The sequence below is a fragment of the Aquarana catesbeiana genome, linkage group LG04 (genome assembly GCF_042186555.1).
Source record: "Aquarana catesbeiana isolate 2022-GZ linkage group LG04, ASM4218655v1, whole genome shotgun sequence".
NCBI lineage: Eukaryota > Metazoa > Chordata > Amphibia > Anura > Ranidae > Aquarana > Aquarana catesbeiana.
In genome coordinates, this window is record NC_133327.1 from 441,145,322 (window position 1) to 441,161,805 (window position 16,484).

Below are 16,484 nucleotides of genomic sequence, written 5' to 3' on the forward strand. Positions count from 1 at the left end.
TTTTACATTGCACATGCAAATATTGATATTTGCTGTGCTACGTGAATTTGAGATGCTCATAAAAGATTTCTTCATTATTTTTGAGAAGATAATAAAGGTTTCTGTAACAAACATACTTGGCTTCATGATAGACCACATGTTGCCCAGCTTTGAGAAAAAATGTCAAGCATAGCTTAGTCATATTATATAAATATTTTGAACAAATTGAAATGGGAATAGGTGAATATAAAAAAAAAAAAAAAAAAATCCCACATTTTATACATTTTACGGATGCACAATGTAAAAATAAGTAGTTACATGGTTTTGCAAAAAAAAATGTGTACTCACAAGCTTAAATATATAGATCAGGCCTTCAGTCTGTTAGTTAATTGTGCAGGATTTCGTGACAACCTCATGCTTTTTTTAATTACATGCAGTGGCCTAATAAGATCATGCCATTGTTAACACAGCACCATGGCGCTGACATTTACTTGCCTACCCAGTAATGGAGGTTTGAAGAGCTCAGCCAAGCTCCAACCTTAATTGTTTAAATCTGTTAGTGAGTAGGGAAAAAGGGAGAAAGATAGAAAAGCTAAGAGAAGAAATAGACTGAGGAGGAAATGTAGTGAAAACAGCAAATAAAATAACAGCTAAAGATTCCTTTTAAATATATACCCAATGATTTGCTGAAAGCATATTTGCATAACAAAATATTGGCTCATAAAATGCCAGGAACATTAGATTCTGACCGGATCACAAGAATTAATCTGACCACTGAAATGCATTTGGTCTTTCCTGTAAAATCCTTTTCTTAACCACTTGAGCCCCGGACCATTATGCTGCCTAAGGACCAGAGGTCTTTTTCCAATTTGGCACTGCGTCGCTTTAACTGCTAATTGCGCGGTCATGCAATGCTGTACCCAAACGAAATTTGCGTCCTTTTCTTCCCACAAATAGAGCTTTCTTTTGATGGTATTTGATCACCTCTGCAGTTTTTATTTTTTGCGCTTTAAAAACGGAAAAAGACCGAAAATTTTGAAAAAAAATGATATTTTCTACTTTTTGTTATAAAAAAAATCCAATAAACTAAATATTAGTCATACATTTAGGCCAAAATGTATTCGGCCACATGTCTTTGGTAAAAAAAATGTCAATAAGCGTATATTTATTGGTTTGCGCAAAAGTTATAGCGTCTACAAACTAGGGTACATTTTCTGGAATTTACACAGCTTTTAGTTTATGACTGCCTATGTCATTTCTTGAGGTGCTAAAATGGCAGGGCAGTACAAAACCCCCCCAAATGACCCCATTTTGGAAAGTAGACACCCCAAGGAAATTGCTGAGAGGCATGTTGAACCCATTGAATATTTATTTTTTTTGTCCCAAGTGATTGAATGACAAAAAAAAAAAAAAAATATATTTACAAAAAGTTGTCACTAAATGATATATTGCTCACACAGGCCATGGGCCTATGTGGAATTGCACCCCAAAATACATTCTGCTGCTTCTCCTGAGTATAGGGATACCACATGTGTGGGACTTTTTGGGAGCTTAGCCGCGTACGGGGCCCCGAAAACCAAGCACCGCCTTCAGGATTTCTAAGGGTGTAAATTTTTGATTTCACTCTTCACTGCCTATCACAGTTTCGGAGGCCATGGAATGCCCAGGTGGCACAAACCCCCCCCAAATGACCCCATTTTGGAAAGTAGACACCCCAAGCTATTTGCTGAGAGGCATGGTGAGTATGGTGCCTCTCAGCAAATAGCTTGGGGTGTCTACTTTCCAAAATGGCGTCATTTGGGGGGGTTTTGAACTGTCCTGGCATTTTATGCACAACATTTAGAAGCTTATGTCACACATCACTCACTCTTCTAACCACTTGAAGACAAAGCCCTTTCTGACACTCATTGTTTACATGAAAAAGTTTTTTTTTTTTGCAAAAAAATTACTTTGAACCCCCAAACATTATATATTTTTTTAAAGCAAATGCCCTACAGATTAAAATGGTGGGTGTTTCATTTTTTTTTTTTCACACAGTATTTGCGCAGCGATTTTTCAAACGCATTTTTTGGGGAAAAAACACACTTTTTTAAATTTGAATGCACTAAAACACACTATATTGCCCAAATGTTTGATGAAATAAAAAAGATGATCTTAGGCCGAGTACATGGATACCAAACATGACATGCTTTAAAATTGCGCACAAACGTGCAGTGGCAACAAAATAAATACATTTTTAAAAGCCTTTAAAAGCCTTTACAGGTTACCACTTTAGATTTACAGAGGAGGTCTACTGCAAAAATTACTGCCCTCGATCTGACCTTCGCGGCGATACCTCACATGCATGGTGCAATTGCTGTTTACGTTTGACGACAGACCGCCACTTGCGTTCGCCTTAGCGCGAGAGCAGGGGGCGACAGGGGTGCTTTTTTTTTTTTTTTTTCTTTATTATTTTTTTGCTTTTTTATCTTATTTTTAATATATTTTTATATATTTTTTAATCATTTTTATTGTTATCTCGGGGAATGTAAATATCCCCTATGATAGCAATAGGTAGTGACAGGTACTCTTTTTTGAAAAAATTGGGGTCTATTAGACCCTAGATCTCTCCTCTGCCCTCAAAGCATCTGACGACACCAAGATCGGTGTGATAAAATGCTTCCCCAATTTCCCAATGGCGCTATTTACATCTGGCAAAATCTAAGTCATAAAATGCTCGTAGCTTCCGGTTTCTTAGGCCATAGAGATGTTTGGAGCCACTCTGGTCTCTGATCAGCTCTATGGTCAGCTGGCTGAATCACCGGCTGCATTCTCAGGTTCCCTGTTGAGACAGGAGAGCCAGAGAAAAACACGGAAGACGGTGGGGGGGGGCATTCCCTCCCACGGCTTGTAAAAGCAGTCTAGAGGCTAATTAGCCGCTAGGATTGCTTTTACATGAAAGCCGACCGCTGGCAGAAAAGAATGATACCAAGATGATACCTAAACCTGCAGGCATCATTCTGGTATAACCATTCAAAGTCGTGAATGGCGTACCTGAAGACAAAAAAATGGTTAACAATAAAGCACAGTAAACGGTAAAGTATAAAAAATTGCATACCTGAAAAGCAAACATAATAAAACATAATAACAATAAAACATTGCAGAATAGAATACAGTAAAAAAGAGCAGAACAATAGAGAGAGAGAATAGAGAGAGAGAGAACAATGAAACGACAACTATTTTTTTTTATTTTATATATATATATTTTTTTTTTTACACTTTATTTGTAACTAACTTTTATAACGATAACCGGTTCCAGGTTCGGGTCTCTCAAAATGCGATGGCATCTTGGGAGACCCTGTGAAAGTGTACCTAGTCTGTGCAATGCTGTACCCTACGCTAATACTCAACTAATGAATGGTAGCGTTCAAAACATTCACCAATGCAAAGACCAGGATTGTCAGGACAGGAGGGACAATAATAGCGGGTGTCACGCCTATATCTGCGCTTGCTGCAGACACAACATCTTTTTTGGGGGGGTTCGTTGGGTAGGGGTACTCGGGAGGACATAAAGAAAATGCCTCTCATGCAGCCGACTGCATTTGGTTGGGGATGTGAATGGGGGAAGTACGAGTGCTGCAGAAGCGGTGGGTTCCCAATTAGGATTGGCGAATGCAGCAGGAAGGGCATTATGGGCACGACGGGCCTGTGTTTGTCTTCTTGGTGGCAGCGGGACACTACTTGTGCTTGCCACCTCACCAGCTTGAACTGCACTTATGGGACTCGCCATGTCACCAAGTGTTACTGCAGTGCTGGTTTGACTACGACCGGGGTGTACTAGGCCGCTGGCGCTTGCCAGTTCAATAAAAAGCTACAAAAAAAACTGTTAGCGATCGCAGGGATCAGGCCTGACTCTGCGAACGCTGCAGTTATGCGTTAAGTGTTTTGTAAGTGACAGTGATCGATCGATACTGCACTTGGGTGGGCTGGGCCGGGCGGAGGGGCAAAATGCAGGTGCTAGCAGGTATCTGGGCTGATCCCGCTAACACTGCGTTTTTGGGAACCCTAAACTGCTGGGGACGCTAGTATAGATCTGATCGGATCAGATATTGATCCGTTCAGATACTATACCACTAAGGGAGGCGTATGCTGCGTGCATGGGTGTTAGCGGTACTGGCGCTAATCTGACGCTGCTTGGGGCTGGTGCTTGCCAGTTCACCAAAATACTACCAAAAAAACTGTTAGCGATCGCAGGGATCAGGCCTGACTCTGCGAACGCTGCAGTTATGCATTTAGTGTTTTGTAAGTGTCAGTGATCGATCGATACTGCACTTGGGTGGGCTGGGCCGGGCGGAGGGGCAAAACGCAGGTGCTAGCAGGTATCTGGGCTGATCCCGCTAACACTGCGTTTTTGGGAACCCTAAACTGCTGGGGACGCTAGTATAGATCTGATCGGACCAGATATTGATCCGTTCAGATACTATACCACTAAGGGAGCTGTACGGTGCGTGCGTGGGTGTTAGCGCTACTGGCGCTAACCTGACGCTGCTTGGGGCTGGTGCTTGCCAGTTCACCAAAATGCTACCAAAAAAACTGTTAGCGATCGCAGGAATCAGGCCTGACTCTGCGAACGCTGCAGTTATGTGTTTAGTGTTTTGTAAGTGACAGTGATCGATCGATACTGCACTTGGGTGGGCTGGGCGGAGGGGCAAAACGCAGGTGCTAGCAGGTATCTGGGCTGATCCCGCTAACACTGCGTTTTTGGGAACCCTAAACTGCTGGGGACGCTAGTATAGATCTGATCGGATCAGATATTGATCCGTTCAGATACTATACCACTAAGGGAGGCGTATGCTGCGTGCATGGGTGTTAGCGGTACTGGCGCTAATCTGACGATGCCTGGGGCGACGCATATCACCGCCGGGCGATCAGGGGGCTAAACCTTTATTCGGTAATAAACGGCGGGTGCCCTGACACTATAAAAAATAAACAAACTAACCAGCGTCACCCGTAACAGTTATACGGTGATCAGTGGTGAAAGGGTTAACTAGGGGGCCATCAAGGGGTTAAAACATTTATTCGGTAGTATATGGGGGTCCCTGACGCTATAAAACGCTGACGGCGAACCTAAATATTTAGGTCCCTAACTAGCGTCACCAGCGACACTAATACAGCGATCAGAAAAATGATCGCTTAGCGACACTGGTGACAGGGGGTGATCAAGGGGTTAAAACTTTATTAGGGGGGGTTAGGGGGGTATCCTAGACCTACAGGGGCTAATACTCACTGTCCCAACACTGTAACTGTCACAAACTGACACCAATGCAGTAATCAGAAAAAAAAAAAAAAAAAAAACTGCTGGTGTCAGTTTGTGACGGGGGGGGGGGGGGGGGGGGGTGATTGGGGGGGGATCGGGGGGTGATCGGGGGGGATCGGGGTGTTTTGTGTGCCTGGCATGTTCTACTGTGTTGTGTAGTGTTGGTGCACTCACATACCTGTCTTCTCTCCTCGGGCCGGAACGGAAATTACCGAGCCGAGGAGAGATGACATCATTTCCTTTGCTGCTGTTTAGCATACAGCAGCAAAGGAATGATTCGATTGGCCGGCGGCGATCGCGAGGGGGGGGCCACGAACGGATGGCCTCCCCCTCACCTCCGATCGCCGTGGGACAAAAGACGACCGCCTCGGGCACCGGGGGGGGGTCCGATCGGACCCCCCACCCGCGGAAGGCAAATCACCTATATGTACATTTGTATTCAGCCCCCTTTACTCCGATACCCCTAACTAAAATCTAGTGGAATCAATTGCCTTCAGAAGTCACCTAATTAGTAAATAGGATCCACCGGACATGAAAATAAAATGCACGCCACACTTTTCACATATTAATTTGTAAAAAATGTTGAAAACCATTTATCAGTTTCCTTCCACTTCACAATTATGTGCCACTTTGTGTTGGTCTATCACATAAAATACCAATAAAATACATTTACTTTTTTGGTTGTAACATGACAAAATATGGAAAATTTCAAGTGGTATGAATACTTTTTCAAGGAACTGTATTTGGGAGTGAGATATAATTTCACTATCTGCCGTGGACACTAGCACGCAAAGCAGTAAGGACAGCCCAGCATAAGCCCTTCTGCACTTAGTATGCATTGGCTTAGTAGAAAGCAATGATAGGTGTGGTTCAGAGGAACAGAGGGAAGGGGAACTGTGTCTTGTAAATGTACTCTTAGAAAAGGATTTTACAGGTAAAACAAAAATCCTTTTTTACCAAATTGTACAGTACAGGATACAGGATGAAATATTCCAGAATGAACAGAATATCCAACAGCAGTCCAACTGAGTAGTGGGCAACAGCAAATGAAAAGCAAACAGGCCTACAAGGAACAAATCAACAGATTAACAGGGCAGCCTACAGGACCACCTAGAAAACCTTAAAGGAGAAGTATGGGAATCAAAACATACATCTATACTCACCTTAATGCTGCAGACTTGGCTATTGCTGCAGTTGTCCTTCACCTACTCTAAGCCCAAGAACTGAGCAATCACATGAATGCTGATCGCTGAATTCTCGGTCTTTCAGGAGCATAGAGCTCTGCCCCTTCAGCACTCACTAGAGCGCTGGGCTGGGAAGGGGGCAGGAACAGCTGGCTCTGGCTCTCAACCTAATGCGAAGAGGCTGAGCCAGATAGTAATCAGGTATCTGGTTGGATCCCAATAATATTCCAGCCTGGAGTGGCTCTGTGACATCAGCTGACAGCAGTCTGCTGGTTGATTCTGGGTCAAAGGAGTGTAAAAGTAAATGCACTCCTGTGAGCCCAGAAGAGAAATATGGACAAAAAGCTTTGTTCATACTTCTCTTTTAAGACCGAAACCAGCATCAGCTGAGGCCTGAACATCCACATGGTAAAGCTTAACGGACATAAGAACGGAAGACTAAGTGGTAAGCCTTACAAATAAACATATGGCTGATGCTGAAAAGCCCACAAAGCACTAACTGATCTAGTGAATGAAAAAAAAAAAAAGGCACAGTGCCCCTGGGTTCATAAGCTTGAATGATGAGCTAACAAATCAAATCTATCTAGCCAGAGTTAAATAATGAGCAGACTGTCCATTATGTCACCATAATGGACAGCCTGCTTATTATTTAACTTCAGGGGAAAACAAAAAAAGTCAGACTGATGAAAGGGAGCTGTAACACAAAACAAGGACGCAAAGTCACTTTAGGATCAGGACAGGGAGAAGGTAAAACAATGCTCTGGTTAAGGTGAAAGGAAGAAACCACCTTCGGAAGAAAAGAGGCCTCAAAAACAATCTTGTCCTTGTGTAGTATGAGAAGAGGTTCTTTGCAGGTTTAGACCACCAACGTTTTTTGCTTCGCAGAATTGGTGGCAACAAGAAAGGCTAATTTGAAAGTAAGGATTGACAGAGGAATATCCCTTATAGGCTTGAACAGCTGACAGACCCAGGTTGAGATCCCACAAAAGTCACTGGGAAGTGAACAGGAGGAACAATATCACCAACACACTACGCAAAGGCATTCACAAGAGAGTGAGGGTAAAGCATTCTCTAAATGTGAAATTGATAGGACTGAAATCTACCCTTAAATTATAAGATGTAACAGCGCTCAAGTCCGTGGATATAACAGTAAAATAACATTAACAAAAGTATCTAAATATATATCTCTCTCTATCTATAGGATGATAGGTCAAATATTCTATAGAGAGGGTAAACAATGGTCCATAAGAATAGTCCAGAAAAAAAGGGTCTATAATATGTGAATCATCCGTAGTGTGGATGGATGGATGTGGGAGCCAGGGAGATCTGTGCAGCCGAGATACCAAGGGCAGCTTCCTGTAGAGTGAAGTCAGCTCTCCATGTGTACATAAAAAATCCAGAAAGAAAGCGCCTCTTAAGTATCATAGGTTTATTATAGTATTAAAAGCATATAAAAGCACTTACATTAAAATTGACGAATGGCAGCTTCCATAGAGAACTAAACCCAGTGTGTGTCATAAACTCCAATAGTGTAGGGCTGATGTAGGGCCGATGTATGCCGGGCGGATGCCCGCGGACCTCCGCTCCGGAACGCCGACTGTGTAAGCGGTGAGGTGAGAGAGTCACTTCCGCGTTCCGACAGGTCATATGGGTGATGACGTCACTTGGGTCGTTCAGGTTCGCTGGGGATCACTACGCGTTTCTGAGCATGCGCGAAGCTCGTAACGAGCATGCGCGCTCCTTTGTCAAGTGTATTGAGGACAGCAAACCAGGAAGCTTAAATAGCCCTTACTTAGGGTCAAGGAGTCTTTCATGGCTTTGGGATAGTACTGTTACTTCTTCTTATTACACCAGGCCAGGGCATACTGGCAATTCCCATAGTCAACAAGTATACCTCTGCCCCCACAAACAGCACACTCCATCTCTATCCTTCTCTATGGAAGCTGCCATTTGTCAATTTTAATGTAAGTGCTTTTATATGCTTTTAATACTATAATAAACCTATGATACTTAAGAGGCGCTTTCTTTCTGGATTTGAAATCTACCCTTGATTGTACTCAAGCCAAATGTTAAATTCAGACCAGACTGGAGGAAAAAAAAAAAAAAAAGACAGGTTCATACTACCAAGTACTTCTTGGGTTGAATTTTTCTTGCCTCACACCATGAAAAATATGCTTTCCAGATTCAAATGGTGGATTTTGCAAGAAGTGGACTTGATAGTCTAAGACCATAGGGATAAGTGAACTAGGTAGGCCCCCCAGTGCTAAGGACCTGGTCTTCAATAGCCAAGCCATTACTAAAGCCAGCGACCAAGAAGCAGGGTGCTAACCCAGTCCATGGGACAGAAGATTCAAATGATCTGAGAGGGCCCATAAGTGTCAGCCAGAAGCCTGATGAGGTTCTGAGTACAAAGCAGAGCAAGGCAGGGAGTTTTAGGGGAGGGAAGGCATACAGCAGTTTTAACTAATCAATGGAGTCATTAGGGCATACATCACAAGGACCATCAGATCCCTGGACATGGAGGCAAACCTGTCCAGCTTGTTGTTGAACCTGGAAGTCAGAAAATCCACATCCATTATCCCCCACTTTCAACAGAGATTTAAAAAGACACCTTGAGGCAAAAAAAATAGACCCCTCTCATGAGTCCAGACATTGACAACTGAGGAAGTCTACCTACACTTTTCCATGTTCAGAATGTGCACGGCGGACAAGGCTGGCACATGACTTTCCATCCATGAGAGAATAAAATTTGCTTTCCTTTGAGCTGTGAGACTTATGGTTCCTCTCTGATGGCTGTTGCTAGTCACTGCCATGGCATTTGTCTGAGAACTCCTCCCAGATGGATGCGGCAGTCAGAGATTGAGCCAACCTCTCCCATGCTGCCAGAATGTTGCGTTTCCAAGGTCTGAAATGATACCAGGGCATATAGGACTGCCTTGAAGAAGGGCCACCATCAGGCCAAAACCCTCATGTAAAAGTGGAGGTTTGCTCCTTTACTGTGAGCATGGAGTGGAGAGTGTGGGGTTTTACCTCTGGAAGGAAGAGCTTGGACAACACTGTATCCAGAACCAGACACATATACTCCAACCGATGAGGTGGATCCAGCATTGATTTCTGGAGAAAGAAAGGGCCACAAATTGCTAATGTCCTAAGCCCACAGCAAAAACTGCACGCAGAGTTGATGCACCATGAAGAAGGGGTGTGCAAGTACACAGAGACCAGAAAAATCTTCCAGGTGAAGGGAAACCATGACTGACTGGATAGATTCCATGTAGACTTTTTTAACCTGAGAATTCAGTTGAGAATCTTCAGATCCAGTTTGGGTTGGATGCCCCCTTTTGCTTTGTGGACACAGTGAACAGGTTGGAAATGAAACCTTTGAAGCCACCCCCCCCCCCCCCCCCCCCCCCCCCCTGGCACCAAAGTTCTGACCTCTTGGGAAAAGAGCTGCTTCAGAAGAGCATGGATGTCCACCAATCTTTTCAAAGGTGTTGGCAAGTTGGACTACATGAAGTGGGGTAAAGGCAGGGATCAAAATTCTAGTTTATGGCCATGGCAACAATGCTTTAGACTCAAGCATCTGAAATGTCCTTGGACCAGATAGCCGTGAAGGCCAAAAGACATTCCCCTACTATGACAACTGCTGGAGCCTTTTCTTGTGAGCAGGACTTGCCATTGGTTTGGTGGACTTAGGGACCCAGGGCTTACAGCAGAACTAGATTCCAGACTTGGCCTTGAAAGCCTGAAAGAAACAGAAGAAGCTCTATTTAGTTTATGTTTTTCTGGGGCAAAAGGGTATTGTTCCCACCGTGTTTTCCCTTGATAAAAATGTCAAAAAGTCAAGAGTGACTGAAAAGATGTTCCCCATTGAAAGGCATCCTCAAGAGATGCTACTTGCACTGAAGCTTCACAGAACAAAATTTAAGCCATAAGGGTCCTCTGCAATTGTTCCAAAAGGAGGCCCATTCTGAAAATACTGTAGATCTAATAACCCATTGTCCCACATGTATAGAACCAGGACCCCAAGGTATGGTTTTTAGACTAAACAGGTTAGTAGATGGACACGGTTGCAAAAGCAGGTTGCATGGTAGGTCTACAAGGATGAACAGAGCTTTAGAAAAGGCTTCTAAACATTTATCTATGGGGTCCTTAATCATCAGGGACATTTAAAGAGATATTACAATTTTAAACAAACAAACATGCCCGATCCTCCTCTTCTTGGGTCCCCCGCAAGCACTCCTGGCCCTTGCCCTCCTGTCGTGTGCCCGCAGAGCAAGCTGCTTCCAATGGGGCACCCAAGCAGGCTCACTTCTGAGCGCTGCTCTGTGTATCCATTCGCACACAGCGCCACGGCTTGGTGCCGCCCCCTCTCTCCACACTGGCTATGGTTGAAATTGAATTGCCATGGTCTCAGCCAATGAAGAGGGAGAGTCCCTGAAAAACTTTCAATAGTTTTTATTCAAAGTTTTTCTAATTTTCACAGAATAACGTGAAAATTGTGACGATCGTCAGTTTAGTCGTGCCATAACGATTAAGATTGATTCTAACACAATGTCAAGACATCCATACACCGTTCGATACTCTTAACAGGAATATGATCGTCACAAGAGATAAGTTTAGGCGACAGTGATGATTGACCATAGGCTGAACGAAGGAGAAAAGAAAAGAAAAAAAAAAAAAAAAAATGGAAGAGACATGAAAGTAAAGAAAAAGAAATGTTCACTGAATGGTAAACAGCAGCTGGTACTAGAGGTTCCGAGACTCTGGGGGAGAGGTAGAAGGGGGTCTGCCGGCAAGCCAAGGACTCTAAAAAGGCAGACACCTGACCCTTAAAATTCTGACTCTGTAGAAAATTTCTCCCAATGGCAAACAAGGGGAAAATGGTCTCCCCCAAAAGGGGTTAAGAAAGTCCCCTGAGGAAGGCGGTGGGCCAGACTGACCTTGTCAGGACCCTCAGGGAAAACACTGCAATCTCACTCTGTGTTGTTAGCCAAACATGAGCCAGCAGGACCCTGGGGCTGTCCCCCACCCCCTTAGGGTTATGATCCATCAGGCTGGCCCTGCATCTTTCTCCTGATAAGGCATGATCTACCACGGCAGCGCCGAGAGCAGGTGAACCATTCTGGCGGCTGCAAACAGGAACACCAAGTGGCTGTGCAGCAACTACATCTTGATAGAAGAAAAAAATGACCAGTTAAAAAAAATGAACAGGATTTGCCTCCCTCAGAGCCAAGAAAGAGATGTCTAGCAAAAAACTGAGGCATGCTGAGAGCGGGGGGGCGGGGGATGAAATCAGGGGCGTATCTTGGGCTGTCCTTATGGGTTTGCTTGTAGTGTCCACTTCTTCTGAAGGTTGTAGTATAACATATTGGTTCCAGAATACTTAATCCTGTGTGCTGTAAGGCAGTGGTCATCAACCCTGTCCTCAGGGCCCACTAACAGGCCAGGTTTGCAAGATAACTGAAATACATCACAGGACAGGGTTGATGACCACTGCTGTAAGGGTATGATTTAAGGGCCAGTTCACACCAGAACACCATTTAGGAAATCAGGTTACATTTGAGATTCCTGAACTGTGTTCAAAATGCACTGCACTTGCGATCTGCAGCAGATATCAGCACAATGCTAACAACACCCCAAACACAAGTTCAGTTGCAATCCAGTTGCTCTGCATTTTGTAAAATAGCACATTCAATGCTTTGATGTGGTCCTGCACAATTTCAGCACACTCAAATAAGCTGAAATCATACTGAACCCAGATCATATGTGAAGGAACCCACACCATATTCCAGCGAGGTTCATGGTGTGAAACGGCCTTAAGAAAACACACACACTCATCTTTAATGCACTTCATAATATGCAGTAAATGATCCATTTTGATCTCTTCACACTAAATAATAAGGGCAACATTTTCAAAGACTATCCCTTAATTCTGCTTTCAGTATCCCAGGTTGGCCCCTGTAATAATTCATCCTAGATAAACTACAGCACATGCCAAAACTTGTTGAAATGTCTAGCATCAAGAAATTTTAAATGTCAACAGGCCTTATTTACTCAAGTGTAAAGTAAAGCAAACCTAAAGCTGGCTATGCAATAGCAGATTTCCATACAAAACAGTTGTGCGAAGACTCTCATACTAAAAACACAAAAAAAAAAAAAACTAAAAAAAAAAAAAAAAAAAACACATTTGATTTTGGAATGAATTCCTGAATGAAAACCATATTCACTGTTCAAATCTATTTGAAAAAAAAAAAAAAAATCCCCATTCTGCTCCTTCAAAGTTTCTTGTTTTGTTGTCAAATTCGAATGCAAATCTGACTCAGCTAATGACTAGAGAGTAAATGTTCTTAAAAGGAAAATGTTTGAACAAAATTTTACCAGTGTATGGCCACCTTTAAGCCTGAGTGTTAAAAAGTCAGATGATCATAAAGTATTCACATCACTTCACTTTTTCCACATTTTGTTAGGTTACAGCCTTATTCCAAAATGGATTAAATTCATTATTTTCCTCAAAATTCTACAAACAATACCCCATAATGACAACATGAAAGACATTTGTTTGAAATCTTTGCAAGATTATTAAAAAACAAAACAACATGTACATAAGTATTCACAGCCTTTGCATGACACTCAAAATTGAGCTCAGGTGCATCCTGTTTCCACTGATCATCCTTGATATGTTTCTACAACACGATTGGAGTCCACCTGTGGTAACTTCAGTTGATTGGACACGATTTGGAAAGACACACACCTGTCTGTATAAGGTCTCAGAGTTAACAGTACATGTCAGAGGACAAACCAAGCCATGAAGTCAAGGAATTGTCTGTAAACCTCCGAAGCAGGATTATATCGGGGCATAGATCTGAGGAAGGGTACTGAATTTCTTTTTTGCAGCAAAGGTCCCAATGAGCACAATGGCCTCCATCATCGTAATTGGAAGAAGTTTGGAACCACCAGGACTCTTCCTGGAGTGGGCTGCCTGGCCAAACTGAGCAATCGGGGAGAAGGGGCCTTAGTCAGGGAGGTGACCAAGAACCCGATGGTCACTCTGACAGAGCTCCAGCGTTTCTCTGTGGGGATAGGAGAACTTTCCAGAAGAACAACCATCTCTGCAGCACTCCACCAATCAGACCTGTATGGTAGAGTGGCCAGACAGAAGCCACTCCTCAGTAAGAAACATGACAGCCTGTCTGGAGTTTGCCAAATGGCACCTGAAGAACTCTCAGATCATGAGAAACAGAATTCTCTGGTCTGATGAAGCAAATATTGAACTCTTTGGCCTGAATGGCAAGCATCATGTGTGGAGGAAACCAGGCATTGCTCATCACCTGGCCAATACCATCCCTACAGTGAAGCATGGTGGTGGCAGCATCATGCTGTGGGAAGTTTTTCAGCAGCAGGAACTAGAAGACAAGTCAGGATCGAGGGAAAGATGAATGCAGCAATGTATAGAGACATCCTTGATGAAAACCTGCTCCAGAGCCCTCTGGACCTCAGAGCAGGGCGAAGGTTCATCTTTCAACAGGACAATGACCCTAAGCACACAGCCAAGATAACAAAGCAGTGGCTGCGGGACAAACTCTGTGAATGTCCTTGAGTGGTCCAGCCAAAGCCCAGACTTGAACCCGATTGACCATCTCTGGAGAGATCTGAAAATGGCTGTGCACTGACGCTCCCCATCCACCCTGATGTAGCTTGAGAGGTCCTGCAAAGAAGAATGGAAAAAACTGACCAAAAATAGGTGTGCCAAGCTTGTAGCATCATACTCAAAAAGACTTGAGGCTGAAATTGGTGCGAAAGGTGCTTCAAAGTACTGAGCAAAGGCTGTGAATACTTATGAGCATGGATTATTTTTAATAAATTCGCAAAAGATTTCAAACAAACGTCTTTCAAGTTGACATTATGGGGTATTGTTTGTAGAATTTTGAGGAAAATAATGAGTTTAATCCATTTTGGAATAAGACTGTAACATAACAAAATGTGGAAAAAGTGAAGCGCTGTGAATACTTTACAGATGGATTGTACTACTTAAATTCACTGTGTCTGATATAGCATTTTCTTTCATCAATACATTCAATTCACAAACATTACTATTGCATAAGTGTGAAAGCATTAAAAGTTCACCTTTTCGGGTAGAATTTCACTTTTTTATTAAAGAAGTCTTCTTTAAAATAATTCCTGCCTAGGCCATCCCAATGTGCTTATCTCTCACTTACCTATTCCACGGCACTTTTAATCTTCACCTCTCAGTTCAAAATTTTAAAAAAATGCTTTTTGTAGGACTGTGGCATCATGTGACAATCCAGGAAACATCATATCCATCATGCACTGCCTTACTGCATCACAGAAAAGGGCGTGTTTACTTCTGTGGACCACACCTGCCTCAGAATAATCTAACTGTACAATGTGCTTTAGATCTACCATCAACTATGTAGTGCAAGAGTCTGATCTAATACAAATTGAATAGATTGTTCAGGTGGATCCTCCTATTACATCGTTTTGGTAAATCTAAAGGAAATTGTACAAACAGATTGCATAGTATATGGCAAGCTTTACACTAATACATGGGAGGGAGACATTCAGCTGTCAAAGTTCTTGTAATCCAGGTCAAGCTGAGGACTTTTTTTTACCTTAAACGCAAACAATGCATCAAGCAAAAAAACTTTTTAGGTTTCGTAACACTTTAACTGTGATTTCCATAGAACACAAGACCAACTGCATGTAGGCACTATATGGTGGAGTCAGTAGCAAACTAAACAAAAAAAAAATGAAAATACTTTTTCCTTAAAGATCAGTCAAGTTATCTTATTTTTGATAATCACTTGTTACATTACTGATATAACAAGTTTGTGTTTTTGTGACACCAACACAAAAAAAAAAAAAAAAAAAAAAAAAAGGAAGAGACAGGTAAATTCAGCTAGAATCAAGTAATCAATGCATCTACGAACTGCCCCCTAGCATCATCCTGCAACTCAACAGCAGAGTATGGATGTAAAAACATTGGCAGGCCAATGGTGAGAGACTTGGGTAAAAAAGCAGCTGAGTGGGGGAACTGGGTAGCTTTAACCACAAAAGTGAGTACACCCCTCCATTTTTGTAAATATATTATATCTTTTCATGTGACAACACTGAAGAAATGGCACTTTTCTACAATGTAGAGAGAAAGAAGAGAGAGCGTACAGCTTGTATAACAGTGTAAATTTGCTGTCCCCTCAAAATAACTCATCACACAGCCAATAATGTCTAAACTGATGGAAACAAAAGTGAGTACACCCCTAAGTGAAAATGTCTAAATTGGGCCCAATTAGCCATTTTCCCTCCCCGGTGTCATGTGACTCATTAGTATTACAAGGTCTCAGGTGTGAATGGGGAGCAGGTGTGTTAAAATGGTGTTATCGCTCTCACTCTCTCATACTGGTCACTGGAAGTTCAGCATGGCACCTCATGGCAAAGAGCTCTCTGAGGATCTGAAAAAAAAAAAAAAAAAAAAAAAAAAAAAATCTGCTCTACATAAAGATAGCCTAGGCCAGTGTTTCTCAACTCCAGTCCTCAAGGCGCCCCAACAGGTCATATTTTCAGGCTTCCCATTATTTTGCACAGGTGATTTAATCAGTTTCACTGCCTTAGTAATTACCGCAGCCGTTTCATCCGAGGGAAATCCTGAAAACATGACCTGTTGGGGCGCCTTGAGGACTGGAGTTGAGAAACACTGGCCTAGGCTATAAGAAGATTGCCAAGACCCTGAAACTGAGCTGCAGTATGGTACCAGTGGTTTAACAGGACAGGTTCCATTAAGAACAGGCCCCGGCATGGTTAACCAAAGAAGTTGAGTACATGTGCTCAGCATCATATCCAGAGGTTGTCTTTGGGGAATAGACATATGAGTGCTGCCAGCATTGCCCCAGAGGTTAAAGGGGTGGGGGGGTCAGCCTGTCAGTGCTCAGACCATACGCTGCACACTGCATCAAATTGGTCTGCATGACTGTCGTCCCAGAAGAAAGCCTCTTCTAAACATGATGCACAAG

At 42.9% G+C, this 16,484-nt stretch overlaps 1 protein-coding gene across 2 annotated transcripts in view; it reads right to left on the minus strand.

Annotated features, from left to right (window-relative positions):
* The window catches only part of LATS1 (large tumor suppressor kinase 1), a 45,945-nt gene that overhangs the window by 5,643 nt on the left and 23,818 nt on the right, over positions 1 to 16,484 (minus strand). The gene's annotated exons all lie outside the window — the stretch shown is intronic.